General features: G+C 46.9%; 1 long non-coding RNA gene across 1 annotated transcript in view; it reads left to right on the top strand.

Annotated features, from left to right (window-relative positions):
• The window catches only part of LOC111925225 (uncharacterized), a 129,180-nt gene extending 121,858 nt beyond the window's left edge, over nt 1–7,322 (top strand). Inside the window, exon 6 of the long non-coding RNA XR_015283875.1 lies at nt 4,513–7,322. This is a non-coding gene — a long non-coding RNA (uncharacterized LOC111925225). The remainder of the gene's footprint in view (nt 1–4,512) is intronic.
• The last annotated feature ends 10,493 nt before the right edge of the window (nt 7,323–17,815 follow it).

Raw genomic sequence — 17,815 nt, 5'->3', positions numbered from 1 at the left:
TGTCAGTGCTTTTCAGGAAACTCATCTTGTCTGGGACACGTCACCTGGCAGTGGAGTGCTCCCATTTAGGGACAGCCATCAGGAGTTCTGCAAAGGCCAGGGCTCTTGGCTAGGCACTGTTGTCTTTGCAGCTTAGTTTTATGTTTTATTTCTCCCATCTTCTTGGAGAGCAAAACTCAGTCTGTGCAAAACAGATGTATTTTTAAACAAGATTTGTCTTAGTCTTACACTCAAAAAACTCTCTCCAAAAAAGCCTGTGCAGAAAATAGCAGAAGCTAGGAGAAGACTTTCTCCAGATGTTTGCTGCTGTTGATCCTATTTCTGCAGCAACCCAGGAGTTTTGGTGCAATGTAAGAACTCAGTTTAAACTTTGTGGCATTAAACTGGTCACCCCCTGCTCCTCAGGGTAACAGCTGTATTTATGCATGAAAGCCATACTCGCATTCCTCAAGAAGTGTGTCGGCACAGATGAGCCTCTGACCTCAATATATCAGCTCAGTGGTCAGCAGAAAGAGCTTTGGTGTGCAACTCTTCCACTTGGTGAATTTAATCTATGTATGGATTACAAAAGAAAGTTCTCTACATGAGGCTGTGCAGGTTTAAAGCTGCCCTTGCCTTTGATGAATCATTGCTTGCTCCTCAAAGAGATTTGTGGTATCTGGAATCTGCATTCATACTATGCAGGTGGGCACTCTGTCCAACATAAGGAGGTAGAGTGGAGATCTTTGTGACTCTTCCTCTGTCCCTTTTCCCTAGGGAAAAGCCAGTTTTCCTGCCTGCAGCAAGGCATCCCTTCTGATTTAAGAGTGCAAGACTACTTTTGTCATGATGCCATCACAAGGCCATAGTATCTGGGTGTTAGAGGAATTAGTCCGAAGGAGAAGGATGATGCACCAGGAGTGCAGTCAGTGCAGACCTTCTGACTGCACTGACTTCTCATAACAAATTCACCAAAGGTCCATTCCAGTCTACTTCTCCTCTCCTTGCTGTGCTGGTTTTGTTGTTTGTTTTTGGAGGGCAGGAGTTACGTAAGGAGCTCTGGGTGACTGAGTAGAGGAGCTGAGCTTGGGATGTGATCTTGGTAGCTGCAGACACCAAGGAGGAGACTGCTCTCCTCAAAGTGTGAGAACTCTCTGGACACTGACAGAGTGTGCATGGCGTTATGACTGTGATCTACCCTGGATTAGTGCTCTGCAGATGCCCCTTGCAGGGGCTAATGCATGTGTCTTCAGCTCTTAAAAATAAGGATGTTGCCCGATGTCCCCTGTTAGCCTTGAGCGTGGTTCCCATCATTCCTGTTGGATGCTCTGCGGTGGGAAGAGCAGGCGTGCTGGCTGCCAGTTCAGGTCTAAAAATGATGTCTGTGCAAAGTCCATCCTTGTCTGGACTCCAAGGAGCTGCTCTGCACAAGGCCTTCACACAGTTTCCTTAACAGGCTCCTTTTCACTTTTTCCAGGGACTTGCACTGTGCTTCATTTCAGAGTGATCCAGTGAATTAACATAGTGTTGCTGCTGCCTGGGTAATTGCATGCTCGGGGTCTGCTCTGCTCCAGCACAGTCTTCCCGGCTTCCCAGACAGAAAGCATCCTTCTCCTTTGGCAAACAAGTTTGTGAAGTTATTGCCCTGAGGCCTAGCTCAAAGATTAGAGGAACGAGAGGGTGGAAAGAGGAAAGGGAGGCTGTTTCTGAAGGTGTATCTGGCTTCAAGAGCTTACCTATCAACAAGGAGCTGGAGATGGGGTTTTTCAGTCTTTATTTCTGTACAAATGTACTAATTTTGACTGAAGCTGTGGTTTTCTTGCTGACTTACGCAGACATTGGTATGGGTGCAGTTACAGAAATTCAGTTTAGCAAAGTCACCATGAGGACTCAAAACTGCTTGAAATGAGCTGTCCTGGGTCACACAGGAATTTCAGCAGAAGTTGAAACTGAGTGGTCTGATACCCTCTTTGTACTGAAAATAAAGCTCTGAATAGATAGGTGTAAAAATGCTTGCTGGTCTCACTTCCAAGTACCAAAAAACTCAGATGTGGATAAGCCCTTTTAGCCTCTAAGTTCCTGTGAGACAAGACCACATCTCAACACGTTGGTGAGCATATTTTCAAAGCTGGATGGGTTTCTTTATGCCAATACAAGTTTGCATTTTTGAAAGATGATATTTAGTCAGGAGTGACTTCTGGTGGGGAGCTGGCATTCCTTAGGCAATGGTCTCCAAAAAGAAGTGTAATTATGTGCAACATGAGGAGGGCAGTTTTAATTGCAAGCAAAGCTTGGCTATCAAGCAGAGGCATGAAGAGGATGGGGAGCATCCAGACTCAGGAACAGTGGGATTTATGGCTCTGCCACTGACTTTCTTGGTGACCTGTGGCAAGAAGATGAACCTCTCCTTTTCCACCTCCTCCTCTTCTGCCCACCCAGCACAAGTGACAGTTGTCATGTAGTTTGTATGGGTCCATCTAAAAAGCTGGAACTTGGTACTGCTGTCTGTAAAGTCCCTTTTCATCATCTTAGTTGTGAACATTTCCTGTCTCTTAGCAAAATAAGGTATTTTGACTGAAAGGAGACATTTTTCCAACACTTCATGACACAAGGGATGGAGAGGATGATACATTGACAGTGTAGCTGGGTCATCCTGCACCAGAGCCATGCAGTTTGTTGGGCAGAGGGAAGGCTTCTTGAAACATCTCCATCCTGTGGAATAGAGGCTGCCTCTTCAGGCAGTACATGGAGAGCCCTTTTGTGATTGGCCTGGCCATGGGGCTTAGGGAATCCGCTTGTTCTGTCGTGATGTGTGTGTATTTATTCAGGGGAGAGGGATGGACGTGTGTGTGCTGCAAATGGGACTTGGACAGAACTTCCTTGGCCACTGACGCCCCAACCGAGACGAACAGTTGCACGTGGGCCTCTGTGGGATGCATGCAGGACTGGGGTTTGTTGTGTCCTGAGAGGAACACAAGGTGCAGTGCCCAGGGGTCATTTCTGGGCCTTCATGGTCTTGGGATGTGGTTGTTTCTCTGACTCTCTCACTTGGGGGAGATATCGCGGTCCCTGAGTGCTGAGTGATTCCCACCTTTCCTCCAAAGCCTTTGCGCTGGTGCCGTTTGAAGGTGGCCTGTAGGATAATGTAGGCTGCAAGGGATCTTGGGTGGGCCAGCTGTGACATCAGACTAGGTTGTTCATGACTTTGCTTGCTCAAATCCTGCTTTAGGTGAACTCTGCTGTGTTCCCAGTCACCTCCCTGCAGGTGCCGGGGCTGCTGCAGCTTCCCTCAAAGCCATCTCTTGCCCTGGCTGAACAAGCCCAGCTCCCACAGCTCCCACTTGCTCTTTGGGCAAGTCCACTGCACTTGCTCTAGTTTGTCCACGTGTTTCTTGTACCAAAACAAGATGCAGTGTCTAGATGGGGTCTAATGAGTGCTGAGATCTCCTGGCTGTTTCTGCAGCCCAGTATGTTGTTGGTTTTTGCTGCAATTTCTTTCCTGAGGTCCAGTTGGCCTGCACTCTCAGCAACTGAGCCAGCCTTTGAGGAGTGGCAGAGCTGCTGGGACATGGGGCTGTGTCCTTTGGTTGCTTAAATAGGACCCCTGTGACTGTGCTTGGAAAGGCTGAGTGTTTCTCAGCAGCCAGGAGGAAAGAGGAACATGGAGGAGCCCTGGGGTGGCAATGACTTCTCCCTGCTAATGGTATGGGGTCCCACAGGGAGAGACACAGAGCCCAGACAGATGAGGCAATGACCTGAGTTCTGCAGAAAAAAGCGAAGAGGTGTAGTATTGTGACTACCACTATCTCACTTACTCATCTGGAAAGCAAGATTTTACTTGTGCTTTCCGTGGGGCTGTGACTGTTGATGGCCATGGGTAGCTGAGGTCCTGCAATTCCAGTGCACAGGGCTGTGGAACATACCTCACTGTGCTCACTGCTGGGCTTGAACCAGGACCCCTGGGATTCCATGAGGAATAGTATGTGTCCATGCATGTATACCATACTCAAAATGCTGTGACTCCATGCTGGTGTGTGAGTTTCAAAGCAGCAACCTATATTCTTGATGATCCAAGAGCCTTGGGAAAAGATCCATTTTTTTATGCTGCACTAATTTAATAAAAGTCTTTTTTTAGTATAAGAAGGTAGCAATAAAAGACAAAAAGGAGAAAGAAAAGACTTTTAAAGTCTTCAATCCTTTTAAAGGTTTTCTGCTTTTCTGTTCATGTTCTCTCCAGGAAATGAAACTGGCTATATATGGTATAAGATTGAAACCACATATCACAAGCCACTCTCAAGTTCATGAAGTGACCACATTGAAAAAGTAGTGAAAAATGGGTTCTTACTGGTGCCTTCCTAGCCTGTAAGAATCCTGGCTGATGCTTGTGATTGTAGTAAGGGTGAAGATTTGCATTTTCAAGTTGGCGGTTTTCCGTTTTGCTCTTCCACTTCCTACAAACTAATTTGGTGCAGTGTTAATTGTGAATCTGGAATGCAAATCAACTCACCTGCTTGTTTTTTCATTCATTTTCAGATTTTCTAACTATGGAAGCTCTTCTGAGGAGCCACATTATGTGCTGCTGCCCCTGGGATGGGATGCAGAGCAAGGAGTGAAGAAGAGCTGTGATGTGCTACTGAAAATTGCTTTAGTGAGGAGAGGGGCTTTCTGGCATGTCATGTGGTGCTGAAAGACATTTTACTCTGAGCAGCAAAAATCCTTATCTTCTTTTTTTTTTTTTTTTTTTTTTTTTTTTTTTACCAGGACAACAGATGCTATTTCCTGTTAGAGATGCTTTATATGCAAATCAAAGTGGTACAACAAGAAAAAAGTCCTGAAAGCAATCACACCGATAAACTCAGCCCACTGGGGAATTCCTGCTTATCATTTATCTTTTCTTTTTTCAGTTCTGTGCAAGATACTTCTTTGCCTGTGCTTTCTTACAGTCTTTAATGTTTGTCCTGCCAGACCTCTTGCTTATGGACTACAGTGCTTGCATTTTGCAGGGCTCTATGTCAGCCTGCACAAACAAAAGGCAGTAAGTGCTGGAAATTGGGGTTAACAGTCCCTGTGTTTCAGCTTGATCTTGCATTGATCTGGTGCTTTCTGAAGTTCAAGCCAGACATGAGCCTCACACTACAGATTGCCATGTGCCTGTTGTGATGATCTGCTTGGAAAGGTGATCCCAGAAACCTCAGGAATGAAAAAAAAGAGAGCTAAAAAGCAAAAAGAAGCCAGCAAAAAAATTTACCTAGTAACTTAAACAGGAGCAGGATTTGACCTGAGGCACCTCAGGAGATGGTGTGGGCAGCACTGCACTAATGCAGTAACACGAGTTGTTCACCTCATTGCTCCAGCAGAGCAAACTCACATGGAATCACAGACTGGTTTGGGTGGGAAGGGACCTTAAAGATCATCTAGTTGAGCTCCCTTGCCATGGGCAGGGACACCTTCTATCAGACCAGGTTGCTCAGGGCCCCTTCCAACCTGGCCTTGAGCACTTGGCAGGGCTTGGGCATCCACAACTTCCCTGGGCATCTGCTCAGCCTGTGCCCTGCTGGTGTCCCTATAAGAGGATGGAGCTGATCAAAGCCTTTCTTTCACCAGGCTGCCACCCTGCTGATGTTACAGCAGGCTGGGAGGGTGAAAAAAAGACTCAGAAACAGAAAAGGACATGTCAGAGAGCTGCAGAACAGCATTGCCAAAGAACATTCTTGTGCGTGTCCGGAGATAGCTGCTGCAGCCCATGATTGTTGAATCATGCTGTGGTTGTTCTGGCCTTTGTGTGGTAACGGTGATAATCATTCTGTGGTGTTGGCCTTTACTATTTGCTTTTTTTCCTTAAATGTGAAATTAACAGTCACATTGGCATTGGTGAGGCAGCAAGCCTGGTGCAGCTTTTATCTATCCTGAACCTCAGAACAAAGGAGGGGAAGAAAATGGCTTGACCAGTTTGGCGGCCGTGCACGTAACGGTCCCGGAGTTCAAAGGAGAGGGCACAACAGTCAGATACCCAAACCCGCCTGGGCTTTGGCTGATAAGTCACGTTTCAAAGTAAAATACAATCCTGTAGGGGCTCTGCTGAGTGCCTAAAGCCTCCAGTGCTGAGGCTTCTTTAAAAGGGGATTTCATAAGGAGTAATATGAACAGAAATGGTTCTTTTGTGGTTTTACACATTCCAGGCATGCCAGGACTGTTCCTGTCAAGGATGGGCAGTCTGGGGTTTAGGGTTATTTTTTTTTTTTTTTCCTCAAATATTTGCCACAAACTAGCAGCTGAAATGGTGAAAAATAAATGAGAGTTGCAAAATCATTACAGTAGCAGTAATGGAAACTGTGAGGCTTATACTTAAACTGGCTGTGGGGTTTCACTCCCATCTTCTGCACTGTTGTGCTGTGAGGATTGCTGCTTTTACCTTCTATGCCCACTTCAGGATGGATGGTTTGAAAGCAGAGTTTTAACTGCTGGTTACCCAGGACCTCAAAAAACAGTGCTTTTGGCTTTTTCAGAAGCAATACCTTTTCAGCAGAACCACTGTTAAGTCTGAATTCCTTCAGTGTCAGTGCAGTTAGGTGGCCATACAGCATCTTTACATGATGATTTCTGCAGGTCTGTGTGTACAGAAATGGGACCCAGTGGTTCCTGCTCCAGGTCCACTTCTGTTTCACACAGGCTGTCCCCATTTGGATTGCACCCGTACAAATTAACAGAGTTTTAATTGATGTAAGAGTTCCAGCGCACAAAGTTGCGGTGCCTGAAATCTTCAAGAGCATCCTCTCTGCCTCAAAACAGTCTGAAGTTTTATGTGCAATAAAACACTAGATGGTTTGTGTAGACCTGCCCTGTTAGATGAGTGTCTAATTCATAAGCCTACATGTGCTGTTCTTCTCCACAGGGATGCTGCTCCTGTCTCCACAGTCCTGTGTCTGGTGTAGTAGCAGGACCTCATGGACAGCTGGGAAAGCCACGGCCAGAGGTGTTACTGCTGGCACCTCACAAAAAGTATGGCTGTAACAATGTGCAATTAAGTGTGGGCCTCAGCCCCCTGAGACACCCTACACAAACACTCAGTGCCTTTATTAGCAGCACACACTGACCACAGCCAGCTCAGCACTTTCATGAGCGGGAGATGCACCTTTACCTGCTCTGCAGGTGAGATTCATCCCTCTGTGGGGGGAGCAGAAAATGGAACCGGGCTCATCCCAGCAGAGTCTGAACCACAGGACCATAGATATCCATCCTGAGAATTTGTCTTCAGCTCAGGTTTGACCAGAGCACAAATGCAGACAGAGGGTGAGAAAGCATCTCTCTGAAAGTGGCAATAAAAGACATCCTGTTGGAATGAACCTTCTGGACTGTTTTTATTAAATGTGAATATGGTTACTTAGGGGTGACCAGGAGCTGGAGTGGATTTAGGAGATGGTTCCTGACCTCCCCCCGCCCCCATCCTCCAAAGCAGGCTGATGTTACAGGGAAGTCTCAGAGCTGTTGCTTGGGCTGCTGTGGGTCTATGGGTGGAGGAACTTAATCACCAAGATTGACATCAAATGCTGCGCTTACAAGATAGAAAGAAGAAGTGTTTGTGTTAATTCTGTACTCAACCTAAATATTTTTCATCTTGGAGGAGTCTGGTCGTCTAACCTTCTGGACTACTGCCATTTTGAGTTTGTTTCCTTAAAAAAGGAAAAAAAAGATTTTTTCCTTCCCCCATCAGTGCTACCAGCCACAAAATTTTGGAAACAAAAAGTCAGAAGGAGGTATTCAGCAGTGAGTTGTCTTTTTACTAGGCCGATCTTTCAGGAGTTGGTTTTGAGGTGGATTTTGTTCTGTCCACTCAAGGTCTCTGCTGTGGAAATATTTATTGCTGTGAAACTGTAGCAAGCTTTATAAGTGGTAGGGAAAACTACTTCTGTAACCAAACAAATGTGCTTTCCCTACAAGTCACACAGGTGTACATTTGGATTTTTTTTGTTTTGTTTTGTACCAAAATAATTTTTCCACTGTGTTATCTGGAGTGGGAAAATGAGCGGACCTTGAGTTGCATTTTAATATAGATTTCATTCATTTAATCACAGAAGGGTACATAGAGATTCTCTGTTATTCTTGTTTTTCTGTGTATTTGCTTAGTGTTTTGTGCCTCAGAATCTCTGTTTTCCCTCTTTTTTATTGTCTTGAGAGTTTTGATAGAGAAGGGAAAACTGCTTCAAAGTTTTAATGTCCTTGGGAAGGCTACAAGAGCTATGCAGTGGTGAAGAGATGTAGGCAATGTGTAGAAGAGCCAGTTTTTGACAGCATGGGAAGTGGTTAGCGCCTCATTGGACATCCTCACATCAAAGCTGGACAGTGGGCTGCTTGAGATACTCTCTTTGAACCACAAATTGCTGGGCTTCGGGCAGAAATCACTGTATGAAATTCTGTGGTCTTTATTAGGCAGGCGGACAGACAAAATAATTTTGCTGGTTTCTCTCGGCTCTTAGAATTTATGAATCACATAGTCAGGGTGTTCTGGGGGGGGTTTTCAGTTTCCATGAAAAGTTTGCCTTGGTAGCATGCAGACAACAAAACCCATCTGTTCTCTTGTCCTTTCATCATGCTGTGTTGCTTTCGAATTGTTCCAGAAGGGGGATGAAATTTGGCTTGTTATTTAAATTTCAGTATGGGTGGCCAGAGCAACTCTACCTTGGTTATTATGGGCCTCCTGTGAGCACAGGAATGGATGGTGCCTTATGGCAGCTCTGATTTAACAAACACCTGAGGAGCATCGCTCCAGCATAGCCCATGGGAATTGTGTGCCATGGGATCCTGCAGCATGGCAGTGTCTGGGAATATCTCCTCACACTCTTTAGTAGTAAGGATTTCATCAGCCCTGGTAGGCTGGTGTCTGATTAAATAGTGCAGCGTGGAGGAAAACCAACCCCACACTCATTTATGGCAGCTGAATGTGTGTAGTTGGGAACAGTGAATTCAGGTTCTGTCTGAAGTGTGTGTGAGCCCATCTGGGGAGCACAGTGTCAGGGAGAGTCCATGGGACCCTTGTGTGTAATCATGTGAAAGTGAGCTCATGATTGAGCTGAGACAGAGGAACCATGCAGCTCTGGAGAGCAAGCGGGAGCAGGGATGTGACTCCTGATTTTGTCCTTTTAAAGGGGGACACGCTGCCTGGTGATGATTGAAGAAAGGAGGGGAAGTACCAGGAAGAATTCATGGAAAGCCAGAGATGACTTGGGTTTGCTTTGACTCCAGGCTTGAGGAGTGCAGTGTATTTGGTTAATTGGGATGAAGGCTGGCAAGGGCGTGACTTGATTGCCACATCTAGGGGAGGAAAGTTTTGCTCAGCAGGTCTGAGGTAAGGAGGAACCCTTAGAATTTGTGTGTCCTTTTCCAGATTTTAGAGGAAATGTCTCTCTAGCATTGCAGGTTTAGTCTAAAATATTTGGCTTATTATGTAGAGGTCTTGGGTGACTTACATGCAGTGTAGTGAAGGCAGGATGGATTATTTGGGGTTTTCTGCCTTTATGCTCAGAGCTCTGGTACTCTCCAGCACCTTCTTCCCTCAAAGAAGGGAAACACTTTCTACCCCTCCCTGGGGTAGGGAGGTTCTGCCACAATACTGGGCATAGCATAAACTGTCAGGACAAAATGCTTTGGAGCCATCTCAAGATAGGTGTCTAAAGATACCTGGCTTTCCCTCTGGTAATGGCTGTTGTCCTCTAGCAGCTATGTGGGAGACCAAAAACCTGGCTGAGGTATGGACTCCTGTGCTTTGGATGTCTGAAGCTGTGTCAGGTGAAAGCCCCTCTCACTGCCTGTGTGTGTGATGAGACAAAGAACCGTCTGACACCACCTGAGATGAAAATAATGTGGAAACTTTAATCAGCTCTCTGCAGCTGAGCGATCCCTGGAGGTTCTGTACCAAACCTGACCCACTTGCTGAACCCCAGCAGTGCAGCACTGGGCACTCCTCTGCCTGCCTTCAGAAGAATGAAAGGACAGCAGTATAAAAAGACACAAGTGCAGGGGACAGCAGTCAGTTTTAAGTCTTTAATAAGAAAGAGCTGGGTTATTTTGTTTGTTATTAAAAACAAGCCTACTTTCTGCAGCATTTCTCTCTGTGAGGTGCTCAGAAAGGAGGGGGAGGTGTTTGCAGAGGTTTGTTTCCAACCTGATCAAACGTTTTCCCAGTTCTTTCCCTGCACCCCAGCTTGTTCCATCCCAGTCTTTCCAGCCATGCCATGTTGGGAAGCAGCTGTGAGCTCGTCCTCAGGGCTGAGTTCTAACATGGTAGCTGTCCTGGGGTAGACTGCTTTGCAGGGGTGGAGAGAGGGCTCTTGCCACTGGCAAGGAGCAGCATGACTTTTGCCACTTGTCCCAGTTTGCAGTCAGGATGGCCTCCAGTGAAGGCTTATCATGAGCCCAGCCTCCCATCTCTAAGCTCCCCAGAGATGTTACCACTTTGCCATGGCTTCAGATTAGGGCATCTGAGTGGATAAACAGCAGTGGGTAAAAATCAAATCCAAAACCTCTGGGCTTAGAGAGGATGATAGCAGTGCACTATTTGTAGCAAACTATAACCCATATCCCCTTTCCAGGTAGATGTTGCTGAGACAGTGGTTCCCATGTGCTCCTCAGAAGGGCTGCTGAGCTGCCAGACAAGCACCAAGCTTTTCCCTTCCTGTGTGACCCATCCTGCTGGCTGCAGCCCTTGCTGGACCCTGGGAGGACACAAGGCTCTGGCACTCCCTGGGCTGCTGAGGCCTGGCCGGACTCCCCAGGCAGAGCCATGCTCCAGGGCCTTTGAATGCCTGTCCAGAACAGTGAGGGAAAACCACCTCCTCCCTGGACACAAACCACATTGATTTGCTGGTGTTTTTCCTTATTTTTTCTTTTGGCTGTCTGAATAACTGAAGTACAAACCTCTTTCACCTATTTGACATTAATTCACTAATGGATGGCAGAAGGTTTTATGTTTGGTTTTTAACTGAAGGAGGGATAATGCAATTACAAACTTCACATCCATTATGTATCTTTGAACCATGTGAAAAATGTGAGTTTTTACAGAAAACGTGAGAGTGGTGGGGGTTGTGGGATAAACTTTTTTAATGCCTGAATTCTGAGTTTTGAATCAATAAGATGTATTTCATGGGACTGAGAAAGCTGTGATTTTTCTCCTTTTTGTCTTTTGGTGTTGGGTTTTTTGGTTGTTTTTGGAGTTTTTTTTGGGGGGTGGGTGTTGTTGGTTTTGTTTAGCTTTTTTTTTTATAATCAAAATATTCACTCCACAAGTTAAATGGTTTCTCATAAACAAGTTAGTGTCAAAAAAAAACGTGAGGATGAGGCCAAACACTGGGTTTTAGTTATATCCTATTTTTTCTTTTCAAGCTTCAGCAAAATGGCATTTGTTTCATTTTGACCCACTTTCAAATCACATTACCAAATTAATACAGAATGGGAGGGATACTCACCTGAACTTAAGAAATACAGCAGGTCAGGACAGGAGAGAACAGCAGCAATCCTGCTCTGACTGTCTGCCCAGACTGGGGGCCTTTAGTGTATCCTACAACATTTTTTGCGTCACCAGTAACAAAGTTCCAGTGATTGGAAGGGGATAAGGAAAAAAGAGCCCCCAGTGCTCCTTTTCCCATTTTCCTTGGCTCCCTTTCAGGTGTCAGCAGCGTGCATCTCACAGTCACTGCAGCTGCATCAAGAGCCCATCAGTGCAGATGAGTGCAAGAGGGGGCTTGGTCTGGTCCCTGGGTCTGGAGCCTGCCCAGACTCAGCCAAGGCTGAACACAAAAGCCTCACCCAGAGGGAGGGGACATCGCCTTCAGGGAGCAGCAGGGAGCTCAGATGCAATACTCCCAGGGTCCACTGAGCTCACCACATCTCCCCCGGCTTGTGGGAGGATGGACCTTTGGCTATGATTTATCCATGATTTCGCTAAGCTGCTCTTCCTCACACCAGGTCTGCCTTTGCAGGGAAGGCATGCCTGCAGATTCCTCTGGGTTTGGAAAAGTCAACCCTACACTTACTCTCTTCCTGGAGAAGCACATTTGATTTACCTTAGGAAATTAGTGCTTCTGCATTGACCTCGATGGATGTAGGCTGTGTGGTTTGTGTTTGGTTCAGGAGAGCTTAGTGGCATTTCTTAATCACTATCAAAACATTTCACTGACAACTTCGACGTGCCCAGCTTTGGCCTTACAGCAGGAGCAGCAGTGCTTGTTCTTCCCTAAGTCCCTGATTTTTTTCTGATGTTTGTCAGGTGTAGGGAAGGGTGATATTGGTGTTGCATCTCCTGAGACCTTCCTCACTGTTGTCCTCAGCCAATGCCTAGGAAAGATGCAGCATGAGCTGGTTATCTGTGAAAAATAATGGGTTTTGAATGATTGATATGTGGAAATATTCCAGTCTCTGCCTGTCTGCTTTTCTCACTGTGAGATTGAGGTTTTGCCTGTGTCTTCTATCCTTATTCCCATTTTGGTGATAGGAAACGGGCTGGCTGAGCAGCTACAGGAAAGGTAAAAAAAAAGCAAACCCAAGAGACCTGGGATGCTGATCCAGCTCCCCAGTGTTCGGGGTGATGCAGCTGGGAGTGCCCAGCCTCAGAGCATGGCAGTGACACCCTTGGAGTGTCTCTCTCCTGTCTGCCTGGGACCTTATAGCCCCAGGGTATGAGTTACTACCAAAATTTAACACTGTCTCAGCCAGGCCAATAAAGAAATAGAACTCTCTGCTCATAACTGGAGAGAGATGCAGCTCTGCTTGGCTTCTTGAGAGCTGCCTAGAGTTTGTGCACAACTCCATATCCAGATCCTCCCTTTTCGTGGTGCCTGACCACCAGGTGACAAGCAGAGGTACAAAATCCCTGTCCCCAGCCATCTGCAGAGAGAGGAGTTACCCAGGGACCAGCCCTGGCATTGCTCCCTGAAGCTTGTGGAAGTACTACTGCTTCCAGATGTCCTGCCTGTCCCCTGCATGTCCAGTCATGTTTATTAAACCTCTGCAGCAGATTGGGATTGGGAATCAAAGGGATAAAGCACAGTTTGGGGTCTATGAATGGTTGCAGAAAGCTGGGGCAGGGAGATGGGAGCAAGGAGTGATAATGTGCTAAGCCACTGCAGGTGCTGCATCAACAGAGGGTGAACCAGCCCCTTGCTGCCCTCCCACCAGCCAGCTCCCACAGAGATGTGCAGTTCAAACAGCAGAGACCTGGGGAGAGGGGGGATTTGTTTCTGACTTTGGCACCTTCTCTTGCCCTGGTTGGCAGCCATCATTGGATGTGTTGCCTCATGTCAAACTTATCCATAGATGCCTAATCCTCTGCAACCAACCAGCTCGGCATCAAGGACTTCCTTCCAGGAGCCAGATATGTCAGTACCATTATACATGTGGGTCTTGAGTGACTTGTGCAAGGCCAGGCAGCAAGCTTGTGGTTGAGCAGGTGTTGAAAACCAGCTCTCCCAAGCTTCAAGTTGGCAGCCTTTCCAGCAGGAAATCCTTCGTTTAACTTTCCACCGCAGCAGATGGGGTTGCATCGATGTAGGAGGGAAGTCTCCATGCGCTCGTGCATTTCTTCCCGTCCTTCTTCACCTCCCCACACTTCTCCCTGAAGGCATCTTCTCTCAAGGTGAAGAAATACTGCTCGGTGTCCAGGAGAGAGCAGAAAGGGATCTGGATTGCCTCTGGCACCATGCACTGGAGAAAAGAGTGGAGTAGTTTTGGGCAAGGTTCAAGGCAGGTCATGCAAGTTTGCAAACAGCTTCTGCAGGGCTCCATCACCATCTCTTATCCATGAGAGCCTGTCAGGTGTAGCAGCAGGTTTCACTGCCACCCCTCACATCTCTTTCCTTCAAAGCAGGAACAAACTGCCCTGGAACAGGCTGACCTTCGGCATAATTATTTCTGCTTTTTTTCCCCCAAGTCAGGGGCACCTGAGTGAAAGCTGAGAAAGCTAAAACAGCCTCAGCTTTTTGTCAGCTTTCCTTGCAATAGTGACAGGGCTGTTGTTCTGCTCTTGGCATTAAATAAGAAATCAGTGTTACCATGGGAGCAAACTCCCAAACAGGTGGTGATCACACACATATTAACCTGAACCAGTGCAGGAGGCACCACGTCCCCCTGCGGATCCGCCAAGGGTAGAGGAGATCTCATTACTCTTTGTTTGTGCTCAGAGTGTGGCTGTCCAGAGGATGGTGCCCAAATAGATAAGGCTCTAGGCACAGATGTCCGGTTTGATTATTCCTTTCCTTTTGCAACAAACCATATGGTACTGTGGGCAGCACAGATATCTGGCAATCAAAATTCCTGGGCTCCCTCCCTGACTCCACCATTTGCTCATTTAATTTTCAAAGCAGTTTTCATGCATCAGCAAAACATGCTGCCTTGAACCTCCCCACCCCCTTAAAACAAGAGCTCCCCCACATCACTGGAGGTGCTTTTAAACATAGTCACCATGTCTTGCTTTGCTATCGCAAAATTAGGTGCACTTAATGCTGCTAAATTACTTTGCCACCAACAGATAAAAAGCACTACAGACAGGTTGCTAATCAGTTTGATTAAGTAAAGCACCTAAAGTTTGCCACTGCTGCTGGACGATTGCAGGCTGATCCATCTATAACCTGCAGGAGTAAGATGAATTAGGCACGATAAGGATTGTTTGGTTTCTGGTCCGTCAACCAGTGAGTGAAATGACTCGGTGTTTATATGCCAGGTCACAGAGAAAAGTTTCTTGCGATTGGAAATGATTAGGCACACTGATTAATGCTTCCAGTGCTCTTTGATCCAGAGCTGCCAGTTGGAATGAGTCTTGCTACACAGAGACATCCCAACTGCCTGCTAACAAAAGTGCAGGGGGTAGAAAATTGACTGAAAAAATGTGGGTGGGGATGGGAAGGCTCTGCTGTAAGATATGCTCTTTTTCCATTGGGCTCCAGGCTTGCATTCTTTGAACCATCCTCTTATTCCTGGAAGTCAAGGCAGTTTGTAACTCATATTGCGCTTGTCAGGTTTATTCATTTTAAAGAAAATGTTCAGGAAGATTGCCAAGTCATCTAAACTTCCAGCACTGATAAGGACCTCAGGGTCCGCTAAGTTAAGAAGAAAACATTGCAAGGCCAAGAAAAGCTTTAGAATACAGCATTTTCTGAGTGGTCTTAACTCTTGTGAAACTGTTGTTTCTCTCGGTGTGCAGGTGGCATCTCCTTATGATGGATGTTCCTTTTTCCAGCCATAGGAATTCCCTTTTTAAGCCTCTATCATAGGTGAAATATTTGAAATAATTTCCTATGACAGGATACAGGAAGGTTTGCTTGAGTAAGAGGTAAATTCCCCACCATTTCTTACCATTTATCTTCATTATTTTGCCATCTCCTTCATGATTTGGGTTCTGTGGTTGACCCTTGAACCAGCTGGCGTTGAACATGGCTGCATTGCACACTGCATTTTCTTTACAGCCAGGACTGCATTGTTTGCCATTCTCACTGTCACACCTGTCTATCCACACTTGGTCCTTCAGGGGTGATGTCCTCTTCTGTGGGATTTGTGTATATCAGGATGAGATTTCAATAAAAGTCAAGCATAACCTGTTAGCAGGTGGTGAATGGCCACTCCAAAGAGCTCTGGAAAGTTAGGAGTAAAGACTCTAAAATGTCTGGATGTACCATGGAGCTGTCCACATGGGGAGTCCACACCCCAGGGCATTAAGCCATTCCCAAATCACAAACTGCTCTCTGTTTTAGAGAGCCCCCAGATCCACAGCAACTTACCTCAAAATGCTTCTGCTGCAAACCCAGGTGGTTCAGCTGCTTTTGTTCAGGGAAGGGAGGGGCAGGAGCTGGGGCTCCCCCTTACTCAGGCTACCCAAGGACATCCCTGCTGCTTGTGGCCAGCTCTGTGCTGGCCACCTCTCTGAGTCCTGCCTGAGCACTGAGCATTCTGGCCATCCCACATTTCTCTTTGCTTGTGCTTGTGCTGAAGACCCCCGATTTTACAAAACATGGGAAAACTTTTGAGATACTGGAAGTGTTCAGGAGCTGAGAAACCAGTGGATGAAAAGTGGTGCCTACTGGGGATATAGGTCAGTGTAAGGAGGAAATTGTAACTCTTTTTCAACCAAACCTCAGTTTCTTTGGGTGTGTCTAGTTTTTCCATGTTTTACCAAGTACAAGAGCTTGGCAGAGACCAGCTCTGACAACTTCTTTGGCACGGGAGGCCCGTGTCCCATCTTCCACTTGAGTCAATGACCTGTAGAGACACCTGGCCAGACACCTTCCCACCACTGTTTCACATATCCAGAGATTATCTGTGCCTTCCCTGTACTCATAGGCCTGGGACCACAGCTGGTCCCCGTACAAAACCTCTGATCTCTGATAATGCATGAACTCACCCCAAGTTAGGCTGGTGACTTTGCGATTTCTCTCCTCTGCTCAGCTGTTTTCACAAAATGCATCAAAAAACTTAACATCTTTCAGTTCTCTGACATGTTTGGTTCCTTCCAGCCAACGTATGCAGCAGATGGAGGATGGACAGACAGTGAATTCCTGGGTATTTTTACACGGGAAACTGGTATAAATATGAGTTTAAATCAGTTTCCTGTCTTTGTGAAGTTGTGCTTCATACCTGTTTTCAAGCCTGTGTTGTCTTCCTGTGCATGGTCTGAATCAGTTAATATCTAATTGCAGATAATTTTCATAAAAATAGGTGCCTACTCTGCCTGTTTTCCAGTTTCCAGGTGGCTCCATGGTGGCTGCTTGGCTGCCGCCTGCCCTGCTGCTAATGTTCCTGTTTTCCTCCCCAGCTTGTGTGGCTGCCCTGGCACGTTGCTGGGACAGGGAGCAGTGACGCAGGGGCTCCTGGAAGCCTGTGGATGGGCCAAGTAAAACACAGCTGGGCATCATCCCAAGTGCCTTAAAGACTGCTGCACCAAGTAGGTTCCCATTGTCTCAGACATCTCATTGTACTTAATAGCAACAGAGGAGTCTGTATCGGCCTCATTTACAGGAAGGTAGTGACTGGGGCCAGGAAAGGGAGGAATTTGGGGTTAGACATGCCTCCAACTCCTCAGGGTAGGAATCACTGCTTATCAGAAGCAATTTTGGAGAGATATTTCAGGTGTGGCTTCCATGATGGAGACAATTTCACACTGGTGGAGGCCATCCCAGTGGTGTGTGACAGCACTTCATGGCCCCAACACGTCCCCAGCCGCATGCCCCAGCACTGCTCCAGCTCACTGCCAGCCTACTTGCTGCCTCGCTTGCCTGCCACATGCAAGACAAGAAAATGTTGGCATGACTGATAAACCCATCCTCCTTATCATGTTCATCTTGGTATGGATCCTAGCAGGGAGGCAGTGGGTGGGATGGTGAGTTTAAAGGTGGTTAGCCAAAAATTAGACAGTGCAATCATTTGCCTTGTTATTGCTACCACAGTTAACCCTTTGGCTGCTGGCCCTGGAGTAGGGTGTCTGTGAGGCTCTGCCCATCTCTTGGGCTCATCAAGCCATGACAGGTGTTCCTGTTAGGCGAGACCTTTGGTCACAGCCAGTTTTGCCTTTACTGGCAGCAGTTGCCTTTTTTCCTGTTTCATGAGAGGTTGGTGCTCCCAGTGAGAGGCTGGGCCATGCGTGCCTGACCATGCCCATGAGGTGAAGGGCAGGGCTCATGCTTCAGGCTGGCATGACGTGGAGCATAAAACAAAACCGTAGTTGGGGAGGCATGGCCAGCAAGAAGCACAAGACTCACAGCCCCTCTGGGCAGGGTTAGACTGGGCAGACACCTGGCAGAGAGGCTGCCAGGTGTCCAGGTTAGGGTGCAACCCAGGGCATTAAAAGTCTGATTATGTG

The sequence above is a fragment of the Cyanistes caeruleus genome, chromosome 1 (assembly GCF_971803275.1).
Source record: "Cyanistes caeruleus chromosome 1, bCyaCae1.hap1.1, whole genome shotgun sequence".
In the NCBI taxonomy this organism is placed as follows: Eukaryota; Metazoa; Chordata; class Aves; order Passeriformes; family Paridae; genus Cyanistes; species Cyanistes caeruleus.
Note: the sequence above shows the minus strand (reverse complement) of the source record. Positions and strands in the feature narration are given on the sequence as shown.